This window comes from Pan troglodytes, chromosome 2 (genome assembly GCF_028858775.2).
Source record: "Pan troglodytes isolate AG18354 chromosome 2, NHGRI_mPanTro3-v2.0_pri, whole genome shotgun sequence".
Classification (NCBI taxonomy): Eukaryota; Metazoa; Chordata; class Mammalia; order Primates; family Hominidae; genus Pan; species Pan troglodytes.
In genome coordinates, this window is record NC_086015.1 from 171,822,876 (window position 1) to 171,848,424 (window position 25,549).

General features: G+C 36.1%; 1 protein-coding gene and 1 pseudogene across 2 annotated transcripts in view; both read left to right on the forward strand.

Moving 5' to 3' along the window:
* LOC134809620 (putative EGF-like and EMI domain-containing protein 1) overlaps positions 1–25,549 on the forward strand; it is a 704,739-nt gene that overhangs the window by 407,506 nt on the left and 271,684 nt on the right. The window lies entirely within an intron of this gene.
* On the forward strand, positions 6,840–7,855 carry LOC134809619 (small ribosomal subunit protein uS2B-like; annotated as a pseudogene).

Sequence of the window (25,549 nt, forward strand, 5' to 3'; positions counted from 1 at the left end):
ATATAAAAATGACAAAGACCTATTTATTCATCCTTTTTTATTTGAAAATTAGTACTTGATTTCTGTATGTGCCCTGCCATAGGTTTTGATGTTGCCATCTGGCAGAATCTGCTTATTATCTTCATTATGAACCTAGACTTTCTTTTTATGCTGGTTTCTATTTCCCATTAAATCAAAAGTTATGTCAATTTCAAATTAATGAGAAGTAAGTATAAAGATGGAAACTTCCCCTCAATATTACTATTAATTATGCTTTTGGAGCATAATATTTAGCACTGCTCAAATCTGGTTGTAAATAATTTCTTTCATTGATGAGATGAACTGTCTTTACTTTTTCTCCTGTTACTATATTTACTGTTTCCCTTTTGTTTGATGTCATTGGAAAATGAAATTGCCAGATGGTTTGCAAAGAGAAGTGAGCAACAACTCTTTTTTTAAAAAAAAGTTTCTTTATATACAAATAAGTAAACAAGCAAACAAAAAAGTATGTTTGCTTAAAAAAAAGAAAGAAAAAAATTTTGCTTAAAAGATACACAGAGACACACTCAGAATCTCAGAGTGTTAATTAGATGCTCCTGTTTATATCAGGATGAATATGCCATATATGGGTAATAGTTCCTAAATTAGGTAAAAATAGGGATCTTGGGGAACCACACATTGTCAGCATAACACACAGCATGAAGACAGCCCCCTGGCTAGCCTTTTTCTTTCAGTTATAGCTATTCAAGTCTTCATTTTTACAAGTAGTACTCTCTGATATCAAAACAGATTCACTCTTTTTGTCCACATGACTTTAGGCAGTATGAAGATCACTAACGTAGGCATTATGAAACCTTAGTGATTTCAGATTCACCACCAACTCTATAACCCAGAATATATCTCTTCACTTCTCTGGGCCTTAATTTGCCCATCTATAAAATGAGACATTAGGAATGGAACATCTTCAAAGTCTCTTTCAGGTTGTAAATGCCGTAATTCACAAGCGTAAATCTACAAATTTAAGTGTAATTCGAAAGCTGGAATTCTGTGCAAGAGGCCAGGAAAAGATTTTTAGCGGTTATAATGACCACATAAAAACTACTTTTCTGAACCTTATAGCTAACACAGAGAACCTATGGTATCTAGTAAGATATGAGATTATATCAAATTAGAGGCTAGAAGAGAGCAAAGCAAAAGCAGCAATTAAATTTTATCACGCATTACAGCAGCCATGGATTCTACTTGGCCTTTTATGCACAGCTTTAAGGTAACCTTGTTTTCCATTTGGCTTTCTTTGTTTCTGTGTCTCTCCCAAAAACATTTCTTAGATTTCCCCAGTTCTATCCCAGTGTTAGACACCTACCTTGTATTCAATATATTCATGTTGAGCTTATTGTCATCAATTATCCACATCAGTAGTCAGTTTAGAGGAGATTTTAGACAAGAAAATAAAACATTATGTGTTTTCTCAAATAATTATTTGACTTCCTCATTTTTCAATTGAGAGGAATAGCTGCAGTCTCAAATACTTCTGCAAAAAATATATTCACATATTAATTTAAAGTGCTAGTTACAGGCTGGGCACGGTGCCTCACGCTTGTAATCCCAACACTTTGGAGGCTGAGGTGGGTGGATCACCTGATCAGGAGTTCGAGGCCAGCCTGACCAACATGGTGAAACCCCATCTCTACTAAAAATACAAAAAAAAAAAAAAAAGAAGAAAGAAAATTAGCTGGGCATGGTGGTGGGTGCCTGTAATCCCAGCTACTTAGGGAGGCAGGAGAATCGCTTGAACTGGGAGGCAGAGGTTGCAGTGAGCCGAGATCACGCCATTGCACTCCAGCCTGGGCAACAAGAGTGAAACTCTGTCTCAAAAATAAATAAATAAATAAATAAATAATAAAGTGCAAGTTAGGTTCTTTTTTGCCCAATAAAATGGTTTATATTTGCTGTGCTGGTTCTCAGAAAATAAATTTTAAATGATAAAAATTTACATGATTTTGTGTGATATATGATATTTATTTTAACAGAACTGCTTATACAAATTTTATCCTTGGATTTCTATATATACTTCACACACTCTGATAATTAAGTTCGTAGTTATCATAGATTATTAAGCTTATCAGAACAGAGATGTAGCAATTATAGATTTAAGGGATTGGTGCTTTTTAAAATGTTGTTCTTCATAGGTCTTTTCTAATGTGTATGTGATACTGGCCTAAGTGAGAGAGCCAGTAGGCCAAGCTCAAGAATTTGGAGAAAGAAAGAAAATTAGATGTCTTTTAAAATTCAACACAAAATCAAGTGGAGAAAAATCAGGAGAATTAATTCTGTTCTCAGAGAGGCTTAAAGAGCCTGACTATAATCTGATGGTATTCATAGAGCTTAAGAAGGATCCTGGCAATCAAGTGTGGTCAGATACAGAGATGTACAAAGAGAAAAAACCACCCAGGAATGCCCAGGAAAGATGAAGCCTTAACCAACAGACTTTGAGAATCCCTGTCCTATGTGCAAATGAATATGTTAGGCTAATTTATCCCATTAAACAGCAAGTTTCATCTCATTGATTCCATTTGTTAGATCTCTGTGATAGCTTATATTATAGTTCCTGCATCAGTCTGGGTCCAATCAGGAGAGAAAGAACTGCACAGTAATTTGAACATGGGAAGTTTAGTATAAAGAATTAACTATAACAGGAGGTTGGAGTAATAAGGAACTGGCCTATAAGAAATAAAGAGAATGCTAAAAAATACAGGATTTCAACTACTACCTTCTAGGGGTGAACTGATTCCATTTCACCCAAAGAAGAGACTCCCCCAGGGCTGAGATCCAGACCTAGTTAGAAAGGGTGCAACCACGGTTCACTGAATGGCAGAGAGGTCACTGTGTTGCCACACCAGCAGGACTTGAAAATCGGGCTTCTTGAACTTGCCAGAAATCTACGGTCTAGGAGGTGGGAGAAAACTGTTCAAGGTAAATTATCTTTTGCCCAAGGGGAGAGTCGGGAAGTTGCTGGTCATTGGATGCTGCTGGCCACCCGTGACTGCACAAGTCAGGTGCTAAAGAAACTACATGTGCTGCAGGAGCCCAGCACCAGAGAAGCTGCCGCGTTGTAGAAGATGGGTTTGAAGAAGCTATGTGCAAAGTAGCAACCTAGCTGTAAACCCTAGAAGCCACCACACTGCCGGCGAATAATGCTGGAGAAAGGGCCTTCCAAAGGCTGGAGAAAGGGCATTTCAAAGGCTAGGTGCTGGGAAAGTTGGACACATTGAGAAAACCAGTTGCTGGAGAAGATACCTGAACTATGGGAGCCAGACACTGAAAAGGCTACAAGAGCCGGACTAGAGAAGTCGTCTGCTTTAGGGGAGCCAGGAACAAGAGAAGCTGCATCAGGAGCCTGTCTAGAAAAGTACACTGGAGCCAGGAAGGATGATGCTTACTCTACAATGTCTTTCCGTTGTCCTCTACTGGCAAGTTTTAACATAGTGCCTGCTGACAAAGGGAAATTAAAGGGCCCAGATCCATTTTCACAGTGAAGGCAAAAATAATGAACTTGGAGATAGGAGGCAATTAATCAATAATAAGCACAGTTCCCAGCTATGCTTCCTGTGCTCCATAAGAGACGTATAAAAAATGTGTCCTTCGTCCCTTATAAATACATGTAGATTTGGGTACTCCCCTGAAGGCAAAGGTATTTCTCCCATCCATTGGTTGACTTGGGCTTATGACTTGGTTGGGTCAATAGCATAGCAATTAATGTGATATAGCACCAGTTCTGAGCAGATGTTTTAAACGTGAGTCCATAGGTTAGCATGAACTCTTCCATCTTTGCCCTGTGCCATAAAGAAAGCAAGTCCCAGACAGAGTCTACTCTTTTATCTGGGTCCTAGAATGATGTACAGAGCTGAGTAGAGCGACAGCCAACCTGAGACCTCTAAGCAAGGAAGATATTGGTGGTTGTATGCCCCTTAGCCTTTGGGTTGTTATTACAACAAAAGCCAACTAATGCAGTTTCTATGCTTGACAACCAACTTTCCGATTTCTGTTTGGCTAATCATGATAATGCAGCATTAAGACCTATAAACCATTAGGTCATTTTCTGATTTTACTTATTCGTCTGCAGCAAGGAGATAAAATGAAGTGACAAGGCCCCCTTAGATTGAAGAGAATTCATCATAGTCATTTCATCCTGAGAGAAGTCTTCAGCGGCAGCTAGCCAGAACTTCCCAGATGACATCTCAGACTTGCCTGAGTATAAATCATTGGGTGGAAGATTAGAGATGGAAAAGTTATTGTCAATAATTTCTTTAAGGTATAGGGCCTCTCTACATGGCTGTTGTTCTTCTCTTTGCCGGTTTTCATGATTTGCTGCAAAGATTATAATTTATTTCATTTTATCTGGTCTTTATCAAATGTCCCCTAATCATTTGGGACACTGGGTTGTTGTCTAAAGTTTATCTTTAGAAACTGCTGTTCTTGATGAGACTTGGTAGACTTCTACACAACTTTCTGTGGAAGAAAATTGTTTTTGATAATAGTGTTATATAAATTCTTCTTCAGCGGTCACTATAGTCTAACAACACATAGTTCATGTTAACATAGGCTTTCTTTTCACTCATTGATTTATCAGGAGAACATAATTTTCTAACTCACTATTATAATATTCATTATAACTATAATTGCTATTATAATTATTATTATATTTGGTAATCTTGGAGCATCCCCAACTGGCCACACACACATATACACATAAAGAAGTCTGAGGCTAGATATTTCAGCCTTTATTGAGCTGAAAAATCATACTGCCATTCAAAAAGATTTTTTTCAATTAAAATCAAAAGTAAGAATTTACTTCCTATGATCACTAAATAATTAAAAGCATAGGTCAAATATTAGCATGTATATAAGATATACGTTTAAGAAAAGAAACAGTTCTAATACTTTGAGTGCTAGGACTATTACTTCCTGTAGATATTCAAAAATATTGACTAGAGTTTTTAAACCCTCCTTCTGCAGTAATGATCAGTCCTGGAACTAATTTAATTTGGGCACGTGCATGAAAAGAAACATAAGGAGATAGAAAATAGCCGCAGAATCTAGTCCAGTCTCTGCTACTGTACATGGAGAATCTTAGTTTTCTCATCTCTAAAAAGGGAATAATAACATATGCCCAAACAAACTTAAGGATTTTTTTTTTTTTTTGAGACGGAGTCTTCCTCTGTCACCCAGGCTGGAGTGCAGTGGTGCAATCTCAGCTCAATGCAAGCTCTGCCTCCCGGGTTCATGCCATTCTCCTGCCTCAGCCTCCCTAGTTGCTGGGACTACAGGTGCCTGCCATGAAGCCTGGCTAATTTTTTGTATTTTTAGTAGAGACAGGGTTTCACTGTGTTAGCCAGGATTGTCTTGATCTCCTGACCTCGTGATCTGCCTGCCAAAGTGCAGGGATTACAGGCGTGAGAAGGGATTTTTTTGAGAATAAACTGAGTGTCACGGTGAAAAGGAGATGTCAATAGCAAAGGTCTTTGCAAATGTGAAATTTTTTGATGCCCTGAAATAATTGGTTGATGGTATGTTAATGTCTTCCTAAATGCCATTGAACCTGGAACCTAGCCAAGGGAATAATCAGAGGAGTGATCTTCAAAATATATCTTACTACAGAAAAAGCAGAAGATATTAGGACAGATCTTGAAGTTTAGGGTGGGTAGAAATGTAATTTCTCCTTCTGAAGTCATTAATAACCTGATTGTAACTTCGACTATCAGAAAGTATGATATTCCCCAACTCCTATTCAAAAAAAAGGAATGTGATCACACAGTAGAGAAATTTACTATGGGAAAGCTCCTTAACAACCACGTGGTATTATCATTTAAAAGTGGAAGGGATAGAATGATGGGAGAGACGTTTAATGGCAGGTTGGAAGTGGGGAGACAGGGATGGAGGGAATATAACCAGCTCACAACCATCTTCTCTCTGAACTTTTCTGGACTTTTTTTTCTCTAGTGTATAGTGAAAGTTTAATCCTTTTGTTTCCCTGTGATCCCAGAACTCTTTGAACAAACTTACTATTAGAACTTCAGATGGTGTATTACATTTATCTGTTAAATTGTCTTTCTCATCAGACTATAGATGTCTTGAAGGTGAGGATCATTCCTTAATTGTGTAGTAGCCCAGACTGCTGCCTTGCACAAGACCTGGCATGTAGTAGATTTATACTGAGTGGTATGTGAAAGGATGAATGGGCACAAAATAGATCAGAGTAAAGCCATTGGAAGAGATGGGATTTGGTAAGGTTTTAATCAAGTATTTCACTTCTTAAATACTAAGGAAGTATTCTCAGAATTCAGCACAATACAAATTTTATATTAAATTTTAATTTAAAAATTAGTCTGTAGACATGATTGAAATATTCTCTCAGGAGACTCCTGGAAAACATGATTAACTTCCCTTTCCTTTCCTTTCTTTTTCTTTTTTTTTTTTTTTTTGACGTTGTCTTACTCTGCACCCAGGTTGAAGGGCAGTGGCACGATCTTGGCTCACTGCAGCCTTCGCCTCCCAGGCTCAAGGGATCCTCCTACCTCAGCCTCCAGAGTAGCTGGGACCACAGGTGCTTGCCATTACGCCTGGCTAATTGTTTGTATTTTTGGTAGAGATGGGTTTTTCACATGTTGCCCAGTCTGGTCCAAATTCCTGAGCTCAAGCAATCCACCTGCCTCTGCCTCCTGAAGTGCTAGGATTACAGGCGTGAGCCACCATGCCCAGCAAGCATAATTAATTTCTAATGTCTGAGTTCCTAAGTTTAAGTTTATGCATTCTTAAAAATAGACCTAAAACAACTATGATATTCTGCTTCAGAAGATAATAGTAGCTTTCCTTGCTACCCAGAGAGGGGCCCATACCGCATTGTTCTGGATTCCCATTGTAATTAAAGGGAAACTTTCACCATGTCCAGAGTCTTTAATGTCCTGCAAATGAAGAAGGATGTCCTCAAATTCCTTGCAGCAGAAACCCACTTAGATGGCACCAACCTGACTTTCAAATGCAACAGTACATTTCCAAAAAGAAAAGTGATGGCATCTACACCATAAATCTGAAGAAGACCTGGGAGAAGCTTCTGCTGGCAGCTTGTGCCATTGTTGCCATTAACAACAGATATCAGTGTCATGTCCTCAGGGAATACTGGCCAGTGGGCTGTGGAGAAGTTTGCTGCTGCCACTGGAGCCACTTCTGTTGCTGATGGCTCTATTTCTGGAACCTTTACTATCCAAATCCAGGCAGCCTTCTGGGAGCCATGTCTTCTGGTGCTTACTGATCCCAGAGCTGACCACCAGCCCCTCACAGAAGCATGTTATGTTAACATACCTACCATTGCTCTGTGTAACACAGATTCTTCTCTGTACTGTGTGGACATTGCCATCCAAGCAACAACAAGGGAACTCATTGAGTGGGTCTGATATGGTGGGTGCTGGCCTGGAAGTTCTGTGCATGTGTGGCACCGTCTCCTGTGAACACCCATGGAAGGTCATGTCTGATTTCTACTTCTGCAAAGACCCTTAAAAGGAAGGGCAGTCTGCTTCTGAGAAAGCTGTAACCAAGGAGGAATTTCAGGGTGAAAGGACTGCTCCAGCTCCTGAGTTTACTGCTCCTCAACCTGAGGTTGCAGTCTGGTTTGAAGGCATGCAGATGCCTTCTGTGCCTATTCAGCAGTTCCCTACTGAAGACCATAACACAGCCTACCATGGAAAATTGGTCTGCAGCTGCCACTGCTTAGGCCACTGAATGGGTAGAAACAACCACTGAATGTCTTAAGCCATTTTTTCTACAGACTTTTAAACAAGATGGAAATCAGGTTGATGAAAAATAAACATCAGTTCCTAAAACTAAACAAAACAATAATTGTTTTTGAAAAAGGAATGTGTTTTTAGGTGGGAATGGGATGGGGGAGTAAGTGTTATGAAAGTCAGAAGCATATGCCTGGCACATAAACCTAAAAGCATAGGAATCTTTGTCATAACATACAGGATATTGCAATTATTTTGTTAAAAAACCCAGAAAGTTAAGAAAATTGAACATATTCTAAATTACAATGGCATTAACTTCTTTTTTTTCTTAAGATATCTTAAAGAAGGTGTGGAACTCACAGACATTTTCTGGTAGTTTTGAGCGGACATAACTATTAATCTATTATAACTATTATGTATAAATATATTTATAATTATATAACTATAACCTACTATAACTATTATATATAAATGGGTCATCTCGTTCCTAATACTGAGCATCAAAAATGTGTGTATGTAATCCTTGAATGCGCTTAAAGGAAATATCAGGAGGAATGCCACATCAGCCAGGTTGTATGGATTTGACTTTCTATGGAAAGTTTTGGCATGGTAAATCTTACTTTGTCCATTACCTTACCTGCTATGTGATATAAATTCTTTGCCTGCTAATCACAAATCTCAAAATCTGGGAAAATGGAGCTCCCTAGAACAGGCTATATATTTTTTATTGCCATCTCGAATCAAACTGATGCCGTTTTTCATGAGAGAACTAATAAAAGTCATATTCTGTATTGAAACATCCCTGTATTTTATGGACCCATCTGATATACCATTAATAAAGTTTTAAAACAATCTATAATAGATTTTGCAAGAACCGCAGATCTGCCAGCACTCTCATTAACAGCCCAATTTTAAGCACTACTTTAGGCATGATTATCTACAAAATGTTAGTGGGGCTGTTTAATATTAAAAGACTAGTAGCTGAAGAAAAAGGAAGCTCAATTACTCAAAAATCCAGTTAGATTGCTATTTCGAGTAATTTAACAAACAAAATTGCATTTTGTTCTATTTTCAAAGTATGGGCTTTTATTCATTTCCTGAAATATGAAGTTCATTGAAAATGCCAGTGTTTCTAAGTGATTCTGTATGAGAGGAGTTGATAAAAATAAAAATACCCTTTGGCTTGTTAAAACACAAATGTTTTACGAATGACACCTTGCTCAATAGTGTTTCCTCAAATGTCTATATTCTATAAAATAAAAAAGCCAGAGCCTCTGGCCTACATGAAGTTCACAGAAAAGACAATGAGCAAAATCATCACCTGTGATTTTCTTAGATATGTAATTGTCTTTTTTCCATTGGCTTCTTTATCAGGGAGGATATCCTTTGTGCCACAGACCTGTTTACAAAGGTATTTACTTACCTAGACTTTCATGCCTTAATAAAAAATGTTAACAAATTTAAACATAAGGTAATAATCAAAAAGAATAAAATAGTTACTTATGTACAGATGAAAAATTGTCTACACTATATTAACCCTTGCATGTATGTGTGTGTTAGAACTGGTATTTTAAGGTATCTGGATAAATTCATAGGAAGTTATTAACAGTATTATAACCTCTGGGTCTGGGAAAATATGAGAGGGTCATTAAAAGGGAGAGACTTTTATTTTCAATTGTTTCTTCTCTGCACTGTTTATACTTTTTTCTTACCTTGAACATGGGATAGATTTATAATAAAAACAAAATATTTTCAAAATGGCACTATTGTGCTTTCTCAAATTTTAACATTATTTTACATCCAGTAAAACTATTCAAAGAGAAAAATTTGACAAAATATAAACTTGTTAAATTTGAAACATGCAAGAATGTTTTATTATTAGCTATGATGAAAGAAAACCAGGCTATGGTAATTAGACCACTAGCATTCATAGTAAATTTTTTTAAAATATACACAAAAAGACTTCACATACTTGCTACTAGTCATCCTTCTCTACTAAACATATTAGTGGAATACTAGTTAATATTCATTCTTTGTTATATAGCTTAAACATCTGACACCAGATTGGCAGTAAATTTGGCAACATTCTTAGTTTTTAGTATACAATTTAAGTCACGAAAGCCATTTTGGATCAAATATTAGGACTTGGAATTACAGAACTGAAATTAACATCAATAATATATTCTTGTTCATTTTTATTATACCAAATCACATGTCTAACTCCTAAATGTATTTGTTCATTATGATTTCTCTAAAATTATTTTAAGTTTCCAAAGACCATTAGGCCAGAGGTAGGTTAAAGTAAGAAACATATCATATTTGAAATTATCTCTCTGTCTCTTTCCATTCACTGTTCTCTTGTTTTATCCCTAATGATTATCTAATCCTTCATGAGAGAAGGGGGACAAAATGAGATAAAATAACATCCTGGACTCCTGGGTACAATTCAATAAGGGACAGGTTTCCCTGTAGTCTTCTTGGAAGAATTACTTACTTACTCAGACAGCAATGAGCTACCTGGCCTCCTCACCAAGTAAAGTAATAATTACAGGACCTGTTTTTTGACTTTGATATATCTGTTTCCTTTTTTGGATATTACTCCCAGGCTGTTAATTGCAACTGTTATATTTCAAGCACTGGCTTATATGGTATCTCCATATGCCAAGTAGGACCTGGACTTTTCAAATTATGCTTTATGCATGGCTCACTCCTGCTTGTTATAGTGAAGATATCCTCTATGATTAAGCCTACAATGTCTTTTTTAAAAAATTGTTGCTCAGTTCATGCTAATTATAGTTTGCTATTTTAAATATAATGGAGTCAAAACGTTTCTTTTCAGACTAATGAGGCATCAGACAATTTGGGGATTTATCTCCATATATAGGTTGTTGTTCTTTTTCTAAAGCCAGAGAAAAGTAATTTAGAATCATTTAGGAGGATCTATCACCTGATTTATAATTTGGAACCACTTATTCCCAAGTATTGGTATTATTATTTCTTTTTAAGTAACTGAGGACATAACCCAACTTTTCTAGGCATACCCTGACTTAATGTGAGCTTTCTCTTTTTAATGAAGTCAATTTATTAAGGGTGTTACTAAGTATATATATATATATTTATAACATTTTTATATGAATAAATTTATAAATAAAACATTGTTGATTAATGTTTCTCAAAATTTGGTTCAGGAAATATTCTTATTTTCTTTCTGGAAAGTAAATAATATGAAATATAATAATAATAAAATAATTTTAGAGATTTCATGGCATAAAATCCTGCTTTTTACAGTGAGGTTGGTGAGATGACAGGTTAAGCCTGCCTAGGTAGCTGCTTGGAGTTTCTTGGCCTGGCTAAAAATTGAAGTCTGTTCTTATCTTCGCTAAGGTTTGAAGAACTAGTTGGCAATTCCCTATTACAGTCAGATATCGCTAGAGGAAATTCTGGGTCTCATGGCTGGGTGGAACTTGAAGGACAGTTGCAATGATTCAAGTAGTATCCCTGTACACTTTTGCATAGGTGCACTTAGGCCAGGTGAGTACCAGGATCACCGAATAGAATAATTGTAATGATATAGGAGTTAAGAAGAAATGATTTAGGCAGATAGTGAAGGTAAGGAAGTCCTCAGTAAGGTTTTTCTTTTAATAAAAAGCAGCCTCCAAATCATTTCTTTTATAACAAAAAGCAGTGTGTAAAATAAACCTGCAGACATAGACAAGCCAGCTTCTAGCTTGCTTGAATGCTGGCAGCTGTGCCAATAGGAAAGGCTAACTGGGACTAGGCATGTCCAACATGGCGGCGCCATTGTCCCCTTTCCTTGTCAACCACATGCACAGTAAGGAGCAGGCAACATGGCAGATGGCCAAGTAGAGATTTTATTTCCGTAATAAAAGATTAGGGTAGGGTGACCAGCTTCCTCGCATACTATGTAAACATCAAACCTGGTCCAACCAATCTTTGGGCCCTATGTAAATCTGACACGGCCTTCTCAAGCCTGTCTATAAAATCCTGTGCACTCTTCCTTGGGGCCGGAGGCCCCATTCAGGTGCACTTCTCTCTCCCAGGAGAGAAAGCTATTCTTTTTTTTTTCTTTTGACTATTAAACCTCCGCTCCTAAACCCATTTCTCATGTGTCCATGTCCTTGATTCCCTTGGAGTGATACAACAAACCTTGGGAATTTACCATAGACAAGGACACCGCTCCACTTAAACTGATTGCCTAAACTAGGACACTTTGGAGAATAAAGGGAGGAGAAGGGAGGTGCTTAAATAATTAAAATTTTATAGTTATAAATATTGTAACATAAAAAATTATTACATTCCATAAAACAAATATTTCTGATTTATCACTTAGGATAAATGAAAACATCAGTGCAGCAAGGACATTCATACCATTCTGTGTGCCCTGTAGCAGGACTTCTCAGCTTCCCACAAATGAGGGTATAATTTCCTAATTATCCACTGTTCCTGTCAACTAATGGCAAAAGGACTATTGGAGCTAATCTTCTCTAGATTTCCTGAGGACAAATTGACCATAGCTAATATATGGGTGATATCTCTACTTCGTGGAACTGTTGGGAAGGTTACATTGAATGGGAAAATGTATGGAAGATGCCTACTCTTCTGACACTCCTAGTGCCCCAACGTTTGCTTCCTTCTTCCTTCCATTTCTTCCTTTCTTTCTTTTATTTTATTTTTGGAGATGGAGTTTCGCTCTTGTTGTCCAGGGCTGGAGAGAAATGGCGTGATCTCCACTGACTGCAACCTCCACCTCCACGGTTCAAGCAATTCTCCTGCCTCAGCCTCCCAAGTAGCTGGGATTACAGGCATGCACCACCATGCCTGGCTAATTTTGTATTTTTAGTAGACACAGAGTTTCTCCATGTTGGTCAGGCTGGTCTCGAACTCCCAACCTCAGGTGATCCGCCCACCTCAGCCTCCCAAAGTGCTGGCATTACAGACGTGAGCAATCACACCTGGCCTGCTTCCTTTCATTTCTTTTTCCATCACTCACTGCACATTCACATAAAATCTACACAAGACTCAATCTTATTTTTATTATAGTTAGGGGTTCACATGTTTGTCTTATTAGACTCAACATTCCTTGAGTACAGCGTCCTTTCCGTACATCTGTATACTACCTAAGGTCCAACAAATTGCTGGCTCATAGAAAATAAATATTGGCCGATTGAATGTTTCTGATTCTGCCCAAGGAAGAGTCTGCTTTCCAGCCCATCAGAGAAGCGCAAGTCTCACTGGGCTTGTTCAGCTTGATGGCAGTAAAGGCTCATGACTTTCTTTGTTCATAGTGCAAAGGCTACTTTCCCATCTATAATTTGATTTCTTGAATAGATCTACTCACCAGGAACATGATTCACTGTGAAAAAAGAACAGCCCAAGGTTTTTTACCCACTAATATATCCATAAATAGGAATTCAGTTGAACCTGTGTGGGTTTGGTTCATCAGACCCTTTATGTGAACCAAATATTATTCAAACCTCTGACTCCACCATAGTGATTGAAAACATGAAGCAAAAAGATCAGGGCCAGTGTATCTGAGGCCAAGCCATGCACTTAAGTCAGCCTGCACATTATGACTAGACACGTATACATTCTTTCACAAGTTGAAATAACGATGCCATGATGTGTCTTTACTTTTCAAGGAGATAATTCGTTTTTGCTGAATTTTACTTTTTTTCTGTTCTTCAGCCATTTTTCTCCCCATGTTTTTATAGTAATGTAAATAAATTGTTAAATAACACTTCATTATTGACATAATCTACCATGTAAGGAAAGAGGTTTTATTCCTGCTTCTACTTCTGAGGAAAAGAGGACTCAGAAAGATTAAAATTTTCTTCTGATCAATAACTTATGGCACCACAGTTTGTTTTTTACTCCAAATCTAGTACTCTTCTACCCCATGAACATCTTGTGCAAAGATATTTATAATATCTCCAATGAAGAATTTACATTGAAAATGTGTTAGCTTATATACCAGAAATGCTTTTAAAAAATGTATAATAAAAATGTGATAAGAATTGTGTGGGAGATAATTCAATTGCCCTTGCTTTATATAATTATTGTCTATTTTTTAAGTGCATAACCTAGATCCTAGGTTTGTTGGATATTTTTAATTGTATGTTACAAACTGACTTCAACTCTGTTTACAATTTTTTAGGCTATTTGATTGGTTTATTGGCCATGGCTGATGTTTGCAGATACTCTGAATGGGGAATCATTGAAAGGTTTTATTAGCAGTTTATTTTAACAGTGCCAGCTGTTCATCAGAAAAAATAGCACAAATGCATTTGAATGTTGGTCTCCAGGCAGCAAAGCGTATCCTTCCACCCAGCTTCCTAAAAGACCTACTAGGAAACTTGGTGCCACCCACACCCACTTCTTAGGGGCTCTGATTTAGTGTTGCAATTTTTTTCTCTAAACAGACGTGGGTGAAAGCTAGCCAGTGAAAGACTTAAGGGAACCATTATATCTATAACAGTGGATTAGAAAATATTAATAGTAATCAAAGGAAAATAGAAATAGCAATCGATTTTTCATTATTGATTTAAAAAAAATTTTTCCTGCTCCTTGGAATCTGTGTTTAGAGAACCCTGACTTATCCTCTTAGAGCAATATGGACTTCCTTTTTTGATGGATTTTTGTTGTTGTTGTTGTTGCTTCTTCACTTTCTCTTTTCTTCATATTTTTTTCTTTCCTCTGTAAAATATTGTTAAAACCATGGATCAAAATATACATTGTTAAATGTGTCTTTTTTCCTTAAAATCCTTTTTACACTTATAAAAGAATATATGTTTCTTATATAATTCTTAGAAAATAGATATTTTGGGGAATTATTGTAATGTGAGTTCCCATATTAAGCTCTTTTATTCTGTCCAGAGATATGTTAATGGTAATAAAATATATTTTTTAAATTAGGTTTAAAAAGCCAAACTAAAAAAATTAAGATAAAAAAAGACTTTTTCATGTTACAAAAAAGCAACAGAATCACTGAGTTGTAAGTGGATGTGGACGGACATAGCTAAAATCTCAGATATTTTGGGCTCCATTTCTGGAAAGAGTCAAGGCATAAAAACTCCTAACAGAGACTTAAAGAACCCCACATATGGTAGATATGTTAGTTTGCTAGGGTTGCCAAAATAAAGGCTTAAACAATTGAAATTTATTGTTTCATCATTCTGGTGGATAGAAGTCTGAGATCAAAGTTCCAGAAGGGCCATGCTCCTGAAGGTGCTATGGAAGGATCTATTCCAGGCCTCTTCCCTAGCTTCTGGTGTTGTGCTGGCAATCTGTGCTGAATGTTGGCTTGCAGAAACATCACCCCAATCTCTGACTTCATTATTATGTGGTGTTCTCCCTGTGTGAGTGTCTTTCTCTTCACATGGTGTTCTTTTTCGAAGGACAGCAGACTTATTAGATTAGGAACTCATTTTGCTTCCATATGACCTAATCCTAACTAATTACATCTGCAATGACACTTTTTCCAAATAAGGTCACCTTATGGGATACTAGAGGTTAGAACTTCAATGTACAAGTTTGTGGGGGACACAGTTCAACCCAAAACGTCAGGGTACCAGGGCAGAACTCACTGCAGGGAATTAGGGGCTAGGAAAGGAGGCTGACTTAAGCTGTTTGTTCTAATTTGCATACATTGGATGGCGAGAAGGACTCAGAACCAGGCCAAACCACCCGATTGTTCCAAGACAGTCTGTGTTAGTTCCATTTTCTGGAATGCATAGCCCTCATGCAATACCTCTCCTAGAGAGTCCAGATGCAGGCAGCTGCAAAATGATAGAAGGGAGGAATGAATTCAGAGAGAGAGCAGAAGAAAAAAAAATGCTTTTATGCAAATCGAAGTTGCCAACTAAAATTCTAAGGCCCATAGAAAACAATCAGTGCCAGCTGGGTGCGGTGGCTCATGCCTGTAATCCCAGCACTTTGGGAGGCCGAGGATGGTGGATCACCTGAGTTCAGGAGTTTGACACCAGCCTGACCAACATGGTGAAACCCTGTCTCTATTAACATACAAAAATTAGCTGGGTGTGGTTGCGGTACCTGTAATCCCAGCTACTCAGGAGGCTGAGGCAGGAGAATCGCTTGAACCCGGGAGGCGGAGGTTGCGGTGAGCCGAGATCATGCCATTGCACTCCAGCCTGGGCAACAAAAGCGAAACTCCGTCCCAAAAAAACAAAACAAAAAAACAAAACAAAAAAACAAAAAAAATCAATGCCGAGGAAAAAAGCTTAAAAAAGAAACCCTCAACATTAGAAGATGAACTTAGTTTCATCAGCAAGTGAATAATAGTAATAAATGGCTTGTAATTAACTACGGTCAAAATCATCAAAAAGACAGAAAAAGGAATACTAAAAAATTAATGAAACAAAAACTGGCAACTGTGAATCGAAAATGAGGAGGCATCAAAAGTGTCAAAATTGTGCATATAGGTATTGATATAACTTAAGAAAGAATTAGCAAAAGATAATGCTGAGGATTTCATTTATAGCACACAGCCAAATTACATAGAGATAAAAATATGGAAGAAGAGTTAAGCTACACAGATGATCTACTGCGGGGTTACAGTACCTGGGTATTAGGAGTCTCAGAAACAGGAGAAATGGCAAAGAAGGAATGTTTGGAGAGAGGACAGCTAAAAAAAGTTTTTTTTTCAGAATTAGAGAAAGATATATACTTTCAGATTAGAAGTGAAGATTAACTGTTATAGAGGTAATTAAAGCCATACCACCTCTAGTGAAACCTCAGAACATCAGGAATAAAGAAAAAATTCTAAAATCAGCAAGGCTGAAAAGACAGAATGCCTAAAATGCCATACTTTTTTTATAGTAGAATCTAGAAAACAAATGGAGCAATATCTTTAAAGTGGTGAAGAATACACAGTTGATGCTCATCATTTGTGAGTTCTGTACCAGGAGACTGCAAAAAATCCAACCCCTTAAGAACAATAGTTAAAATGTCATCCAGGAATTAAAGTATGCTTCCATTTTTTGTAAATTTTTGTTCACTGAAACATAAAGTGATTTTTAAAAATATTAGGTAATTTATTTAATGGCACATTTAAAATCTTTATATTCCTAATTGATCGTAGTATTTTTATTTTAATTTCCATAGTTTACTGGGGGAACAGGTAGTGTTTGGTGACATGAGTAAGTTCTTTAGTGGTGATGTTTGAGATTTTGGCACACCCATCATCCGAGCAGTATACACTGCACCATATTTGTAGTCTTTTATCCCTCACCCTTTCCCACCCTTTCCCCCTGAGTCCCCAAAGTCCATTGTCATTCTTATGCTTCTGCATCCTCATAACTTAGCTCCCACTTATGAGTGAGAAAATACAATATTTGGTTTACCATTCCTGAGTTACTTCGCTTAGAATAATAGTCTCCAATCTCATCCAAGTCTCTCCAGATGCCATTAATTCATTCCTTTTTATGGCCGAGTAGTATTTCATCCTATGTATATATGCCAGAGTTTCTTTATCCACTCATTGATTGATGGGCATTTGGTTAGTTCCACATTTTTGCAATTGCAAACTGTGCTGCTATAAATATGTGTGTGCAAGTATCTTTTTCATGTAATGACTTCTTTGATTTTTTTAAAGCCTAGAGCATCATTAATAAAATTTAAACTTAGAAGAGATATTCACAAATTCAATGAAAGCATATTCTTTGTATACTTGAATAGGGCATCACACCTTTAGCAAGGAACAAACAAAAGAATAATCTATCACATGGATACTATACTAGTTTGCTTCTGCTATCTAATGTTTAGGTTATTTTGATTTAGTTTTTTTTTTTTCCTGTATTGTCCTACGTTTAGTAAAGAACCCATCTGTAATAAATATTTCATTTTTTTAATTGGGCTAAGGGAGGCCTCACCTTGCTTGGGTATTAATTGTTTAGAGATTTTTATGTACTTGAAGTTTCAGATAAATTTTGTTAAGGAAAGGCATTTTCTGTATTCTTTTCGTACCGTATATGCCTTTGTTGGAATGTCTCTGTATTTAGCATTAAGATTTCTGCAAAACCTGGCCAGATGTGGTGGCTCAGGCCTGTAATCCGGATCTCCTGAGGTGAGGAGGTCAAGACTAGCCTGGCCAACATGGAGAAACTCTGTCTCTACTAAAAAATATGAATAAAATAAAATAAAATAAATTAGCCAGGCGTGGTGGTGGATGCCTGTAATCCCACCTACTTGGGAGGCTGAGGCAGGAGAATCGCTTAAACCCAGGAGGTGGAGGTTGTGGTAAGCTGAGATTGTGCCACTGCACTCCAGCCTGGGCAACAGAGCGAGACTCAGTCTAAAAAATATATATATATATATATATATATATATATATATATATATATATATTCAAAACCCAGCAAGAGAGCACTTGTTTAACTGCTAACAAGAAGCAGCTATTTTCCATGGGAGATCAATCATTATTTTCTGTACTTTTTTTCCAATAACCTTATTTTCAACTTATGTCATGTCCTGCTGAGGACATGTTCAGGAGGCTTGTCATGTAACAGAACTGGACACAGCTTGAGTTTTGAAACAGCAGACCTACAACTGAAAAAAGGAGTCCAATATTTCCTTCTTTAATGATTCTGCTATTATAATAATAATGGCTTTTACAGAGACAGGCAAAGTGTAGATGGAGTTCTGGTTCCTGCATGGAAATTTGTGTGTGTTAAGTGGGGATATAGGACAGACAAGAGGATTTTTAAGTTGACTATTTTACTTCAAGCTCTTTTTTGTTGTTGCTTTTATCTTCTCCTCGGGATAATACTTTCACCTTTATCAACTCGTCTTAGATGCCCAGTGGTCTCCACCGTATCAAAAGCAGAATAAGGGAAGAATAGGTTATTGCTGATTTAATTCTTAGTATTACTAAAAGTAAACTCTCTCAGAATTTTATTTAATTTTTATCAGTTTGTCTTTGGTAAAGAAATTTCAAATATTTTGAATTAGGAGAGATAATTTGAAAGGATCCTCCTGAAACACCTTAATAATAATGAAAATAATATTAGAAGCTAACATTTATTGGCTTCTCACTATGTGTTAGGCTCTTTGTTATCAATTTTTTAAATCCTCAAACCAATCTTTTGGGTTAGGCACTATTACTGAGGTCCATTTTATACAGATAATAAAAGCTTAACAAGGTTAAGTAACCAGCAGCCTTAGCATCACATAAAAGAATGTTACAAATGCAAAATCTCAGCCCCCACTCTTGACCTTAAAAAAACAGAAACTTAGAATGTGAAACCCAACAATCTTTTTGTTTTAATTAACCAATTGGTTTTAGTAAACCCTCCAGGTAAATTGGATACCATTAATTTTGAGAACCACTTCCAAGCCTTTCTAGTGGAACTTCTCACCAGTCTTTTTTTCCTTTGTGCTAGAGGGCAGGGGCTGTGTTATGTTTGTTTCTGTGTTTCAGTGCCTAAAAATGTGTCATACATGAAAAGTGTTCAGTAAATGTGCACTGCATAGTCATGGATGAATCTATAATGAATCATCTTATGTAGCTGTATTTGGGGATGATCTGATTATTCACATGCCCATTTTAACCAGGTCCGTTTTCTCATCTCTTGGGTAGAAAGGCCTGTAATACCTTTCCAGCAAACATTAGTCTTCTGAGACACCAGGACCAATGTGCAATCATGGGATTTTTATTTGTGAATTAGAGCATTCTTTTTAAGATCTCAATCCCTCAGCAATGCAGCTGATGTATTGTGCTTTCTTTCTTTCTTTTTTTTTTTTTTTTGGACAAGATGGGAGTGGGGAATGGAGGATAAAAGCAAGGGTTTCTACTATGTTCTAAGGCATTCAAGAGAGTCACAAATAAGAGTAGCTAAGCAGACGAGTCTTGAACACCTAAAAAAAAAAGCATCAAATTTTGAAATACTAATTTAAATCTGTGAAACTACATTATAAGGCAGGTCATAATTAATAAAACAATGTATGCAGATAGTTATTAACAATGTTGAGTGTGTTACTGTATCAAGAGCATTAGAATACGAATTAGCAGGCCAGGGCTCCACACTCTTTCTGACCATTACCTGCCATGTGCTGATGGATGAACATCTAAGCTCTCTGGACCTGTTTCTTCATCTGTGAAATGGAGTAAATAGCCATGCCTACCTCATAAGTTTATTTATTCATTTATTGTCAGTCACGGTGATGAAGCTTCATTTCACAAGATTATGAGCCTCATAAGTTTGTTAAGACAAACAAAAAACACAATGTACGGGTATTTCTACTATAATATGAGTTCCTAGAAAACCTCACAGCCCTAAAAATCATTAATGAAAATAAGGGCACAATACTAAAAACAAATGCAACTTTATAACCTGAGCTCTATCTAAAATGACCATACTCATAACAATACTATTGCAATTTCAAAGACAAATGAAATCCTAATAAATCAATTCTGCAGTAAATATAGAATTTTGCCTTAAGAAAAAAAGGAGAGAGAGAGAGAGAGAGAAAGAGAAAGAAAGAGAGAGAGAAGTTGGCTTGATAAAAGGGGGTAAGGAAGGATTGAGGCTTTTGAGCTATGGAAGGCAGGTCAAAATATACAAAGTGCAATGGGTATGTGCTTCCAAGAGCATGGATTTGGTTAACCCAAGTTAAGAGGAAGAATATGGAGTAAGGGAGGCATTGTACGTAGTCCTAAAGTTGTGTAGTGTACATTTAGCTGCTGGCACTTGGTTGGGCAAAACACTAATATACTAAAAAAATTTTGATCTGAACCAATGCATTAAATTACCCTAATTCCTTCATTTACCAATATCTTATCTGCTAATTCTCCTTCCAGCAGCACTTGTTTAAAAAACAGGCTGCATTCGAAAGTGTTGTAAAGCGTGGCACAAAAGTAGGCTAGTATTATTAACATTACTTTATCCAGGTTTATAAAGAAAGGCCCAATATAACTAAAGTCATTAGTGTAATCAAGTCCTCTATGAATTTTTCATTAAATCTTTTACAATATGCAAATGGTAGTGTGCTGAGTGACTTCAGGAATATTAGTCAAATGAACTATTTGTTGTGGTCTGTGAATTCTATTCTGAGTGATTGGGATGTATCTTTGGATGCAATCAGTCAATGTCCCTGTGTTTATGAAAATTCTACAGCGATGCCAAGACAATCTTAGCGTCTCCAGGAATTAGTCATTTAGAATAACTAAGCCTCCTAGAATTTTGTTTCTGCACAAAATTATTTTAATTTGGAATCTTTTCTAACTTAAAATTATGGCAAGTAGAATAGTATATCGCAATAGTAATGCATTTCTTCTTACCATGGCCCTAAGAGTCTGGAAAGTATAAACTGGTTTTTCCACCCATTTCTTCATCTAATCTACTCTCCTCACCTACATTTAGGCACGCCTTCCCTGGATTTTGAATCCATTTGCCTCACAAAGTGGTTGCGATGCTGCAGGTTTTGAAAGCCTAAACAACTTGAAGGGAATTTTACTAGATTAAGTGGAGAAAGAATTTGGGAAAATATAAAAAGTGTTAGACTTTTGTGTGAAGACTAGAAAAAAAAATACACCAAGATGTTAACATAGAGTCTCTCCCAAGAGTGGCTTTCTGGAATATTTAATTTCCTTTTGAAAAATTATTTCCTGTTGTCTCCATCTTGTAACTATAGTAATATGTTACCTTTATAATCATATTTTAAAATGTTTATGCCTGAGGTAAGCTTGAGAACAGGGTAGGGACCTATTTCCTTAGATTAAGAAGATTGTTTAAGTTCTAGTTTTAAAATTCTGAGATCCATCTGTCTGTCTATCTATCTATCTATAATATCTACCTATCATCACTTGTTTAGAGGAGAAGAGAGTACTGTCTCACCCTTTACAGGGATATTAATGCTGATACACAATGATATATATAAGTGAATTTGAGGTTTTTCATTATGGATTGGACAAGATTATTCACACCTCTCTCTCTTTTTGAAAACAAAAATGCACGTGTATAGGGTCTGCTTAATGTAAAAAATAGTAGTTAATGGCCTCCAGATAATAAAGTAATTTCTTTAGATTTCATCCTGGTATTCAATCTGTAATCTGGGTCTTCTTCACTTCCCTATTCTTTCATTGAACTCATTCACTGACATTTTTGAAAATATTAAGTAGATTTTAGAATCAGTAAGTGTTACCAACAATATCAGAAAAAAATAATCTTAGTGAGCTAGAATCACCCAAGAATTTATCAGCCGAAGTCACCTTTGTCTTTCATCTTATGAAGAGGTGGGAATAGGGGAGGTGGAAAGTAAATTAACCCTTTTTGCTGTCCCTTAATATTTCAGGAAATGAGTATATATAAAAAAGACTTATTATCTCTATCCCTTAGGGAGATTGTCAGGGTTTTTAATACAGTATTCTAAGAGGTTTGGATACGATGCTAATGAGCATACTGAACTGTATTCACTGTATTAAAAACTCATTTGCTTCTTCCTTTCTATGTTTAGAAATGTTTTTAAGACCAGTTGCTAGATTATTCATTTTCACCTCATTAATGTAAAAAAGAAAGTATGTTTATGGTCTTGAACTTTGTGAGTTTGGTGTGAGGAAATAAACAGTAGCTTTTAAATATGTATGTTGCTCTTAATCAAAAGAAAATCTTTCATAGGTTGATAATAGAAAGATTCAGCACATTACTTTTGAGATGACATTTTGATAATGTATGATTTAAATGGGAAATATATGTATTAAATTTCTGTGAAAATATTCATGAGAATATTAGAGATACATTTGGATGTGAGGATATTTAAAAGTAATAGAAAGTATTTTTCTGGGCTCAAAATATATTTCTGAACAATTAAATTTGAAAATCTCTACTATAAAAATCTCTAATATATTTTTATTAAAGGAAAGAAAATGATACTAAATGTCAAAATTTATATGCAAAATAATATATTTTAAAATAAAACTTTTATATCCTTATCCTGTAATTTCTGTACTTATACTTAAAGTATTATACCAAATGTTATTACTCTTGCTTAAAGAAACTTTTGAGAGAATCTTGAAGGTATTTTGTTCAGAGTTTATTAGACTCTTAGAATTTCAGTTAAAGTTTTCCTTTATACTGAGTGAAATATATGGAACAATTATTAAGCATTTGTAGCAAATCAAAATAAAGGTGATTATAACAAAAAATAGAGCATTTTTCACATTGTAATATAAATTAAAAATTAGATGAAACTGAGCAAGAATATCTTTTCTTTATACAACTTTCCACTTGGTTAAAAAATTACAGCTTCAGTTAAAAGTGCATACAGAGTTTATGAATTTTAGAATTTCTTCTTTAAGAAAAAGCTGGTTGATCATCAGAGAAATGCCAATCAAAACTATGAGATATCATCTCACCTCAGTGAAAATGGCTGTTATTCAAAAGACAGACAATAACAAATGCTGGTGTAGATGTGGAGAAAAGAACTCTTATACACTGTTGGTTGAGAACGTGAATTAGTAAAACTACTGTGGAAGACAGTTTGGAGGTGCCTCAGAAAACTAGAAATTGAGCTACCATATGATCCAGCAATCCCTCTACTGGGTATATACCAAAAAAATTAGACATCAGTATATCGAAGAGATATTTGCACTCTCACATTTGTGGCAGCACTGTTCACAATAGCCCAAATCTGGAAACAATCTAAGTGTCCCTCAACAGATGGATGAATAAAGAAAATGTGGCACATGCACACAATGGAGTACTATTAAGCCATAAAAAAGAATGAAATCCTGTCATTTGCAATAACATGGATGGAACTGGAGGTCATTACGTTAAGTGAAATAAACCATGCACAGAAAGACAAACATCACATGTTTTCACTTATTTGTGGGATCTAAAAATCAAAACAATTGAACTCATGGACATAGAGAGTAGAAAGATGGTTACCAGTGGCTGAGAAGGGTAGTGGGTGTTGTGAGAGAGGTAGAGATGGTTTATGGGTGCAAAAAAATAGAGTAAAAAAGATTTGGTATTTGATAGTACAACATGGTAAGTACAGTTAATATTAATGTAGTTGTATGTTTTAAAATAACTGAAAGAGTAAATTGGATTGTTTGTATCATAAAGGATAAATCCTTGAGGGGATGTATACCGCATTCTCTATGATGTGATTATTATGCATCACATGCCTGTATCAAAGCATCTCATGTACCCTATAAATATATACATACTTACTATGTACCCACAAAAATTAAAAATTAAAAAAATGCAAAAGAAAAGGTTTGTCTTAGGGAAATTTCAGTAAATTGCATTTGAAGTTTGTTGATGATGGGGGCTGAGCATTAATGTTTTTTGTCTTCCACGTAACCTCACAGAGTCATATTACTAGTAAATACCTGTTTTTTATTGATTCAGTTAACCAGAAACTTATCTGCCATTATTATTTTTAAGAAAACACATTAAAGCTCTGCCTTTTAAAAACTATTTTTTCTTGATGTTGTTTTATGTAACTAAATAATTTGTCACTCTTTTGCTGTGTTTTATCTTTTTCAGTTACAATGCCTGTGGGATTTTGTCCAGGTTTCTGAGTGCAGGCTTCCATTTTAATTATCTTTCCACTTATTTTCAATTACCCATAATTTTACTTGCATTTAGTAAACATCTTTTCTTTACCACAGTTTTATCTCTCTTTATTAAACATTTTTTTTGCTTTAATCTCAGGAGAGCCTCAGAGAAGAAATTCAATAGTTTCCACCAATAGACTCATCCTTAGAAATTAATAGTAAAATGTTGTTTTACAGAAACCTCTTACATGTTCAGAAATACGTTATATATTCCCATAAAACTGGAAGCCAAATTATTTCCAACATTAACATTTTACTATATTTTTTTGAAAATTTTTTATTGTGAATTATTTTGTTTCATATTTGGTTTTAAGCCCGATTTTTAAATGAATTGTCAGAAGGTGGATTCCCAGGAAGCACACTCTGAGATGGAGATAAATGAGCCAGCATTTTATAGGGAGTGCCCTTAGACTCAACAACAGTGGGTGGAAAGGCGGGGAAACAGGAATGGACAGGAGAAAATGGAGGGTGATGCAGTCACACAAAAGCTTCAGCCCATCTTAGGGGAAGTTCTGAAGCTGGGATAGCCCTTCACAGTAGTCCTCACATAGGACCAGGGGTTGGGTTTTTAGACTCCACATGAACCAGTCATTGGATTTGTGCTGTCCCAGAAAGGGAACATGTCCTTGGATAAGGGAGCTATCTTCAGCAAAAGCACCCCAAGGAGGGGTGACAGCTAAAGGCTGTAGACTGGCGGCACTCCTGGCACGTGGGGTGGAAGCCTTCGTTACTGAAAGGAGATCCGGGTGGTAGATCTGATAGCATCCACTACACTAGCCTATCATGTGAAGAGGTTGACACATTTAGTGAGTGCAAATTGAGCTGTTTTGAGCTGAGGGACTCTCATAACTTGGCACACGTAATTCAGCAGTTGCTGTTTTCTTTGCCTACCTGCTTGAATCCCTGACATTTTAGTTTTCTTTGCATATTTCGAAAACCAACAAGTGATGTGCTTTGTTTTCTGATATTTTGCGTTACAAATAAATATGAAGACTTCATAGATTTAAATGACAATGGGTCTGTTATATTGCTATCTGTGTGTAGTTTTTCTTAAAATATTAGGGTAGATTTCAATATGGTTTCTCTGATGACCTTGTATAATTTGAATGGACACTTTTAATTAGAGCCTGCAAAATTTCTAAATGTGCCATATGGTTTGCATAAAGATTTAGAATAAAAGTAAGGATAATTATTG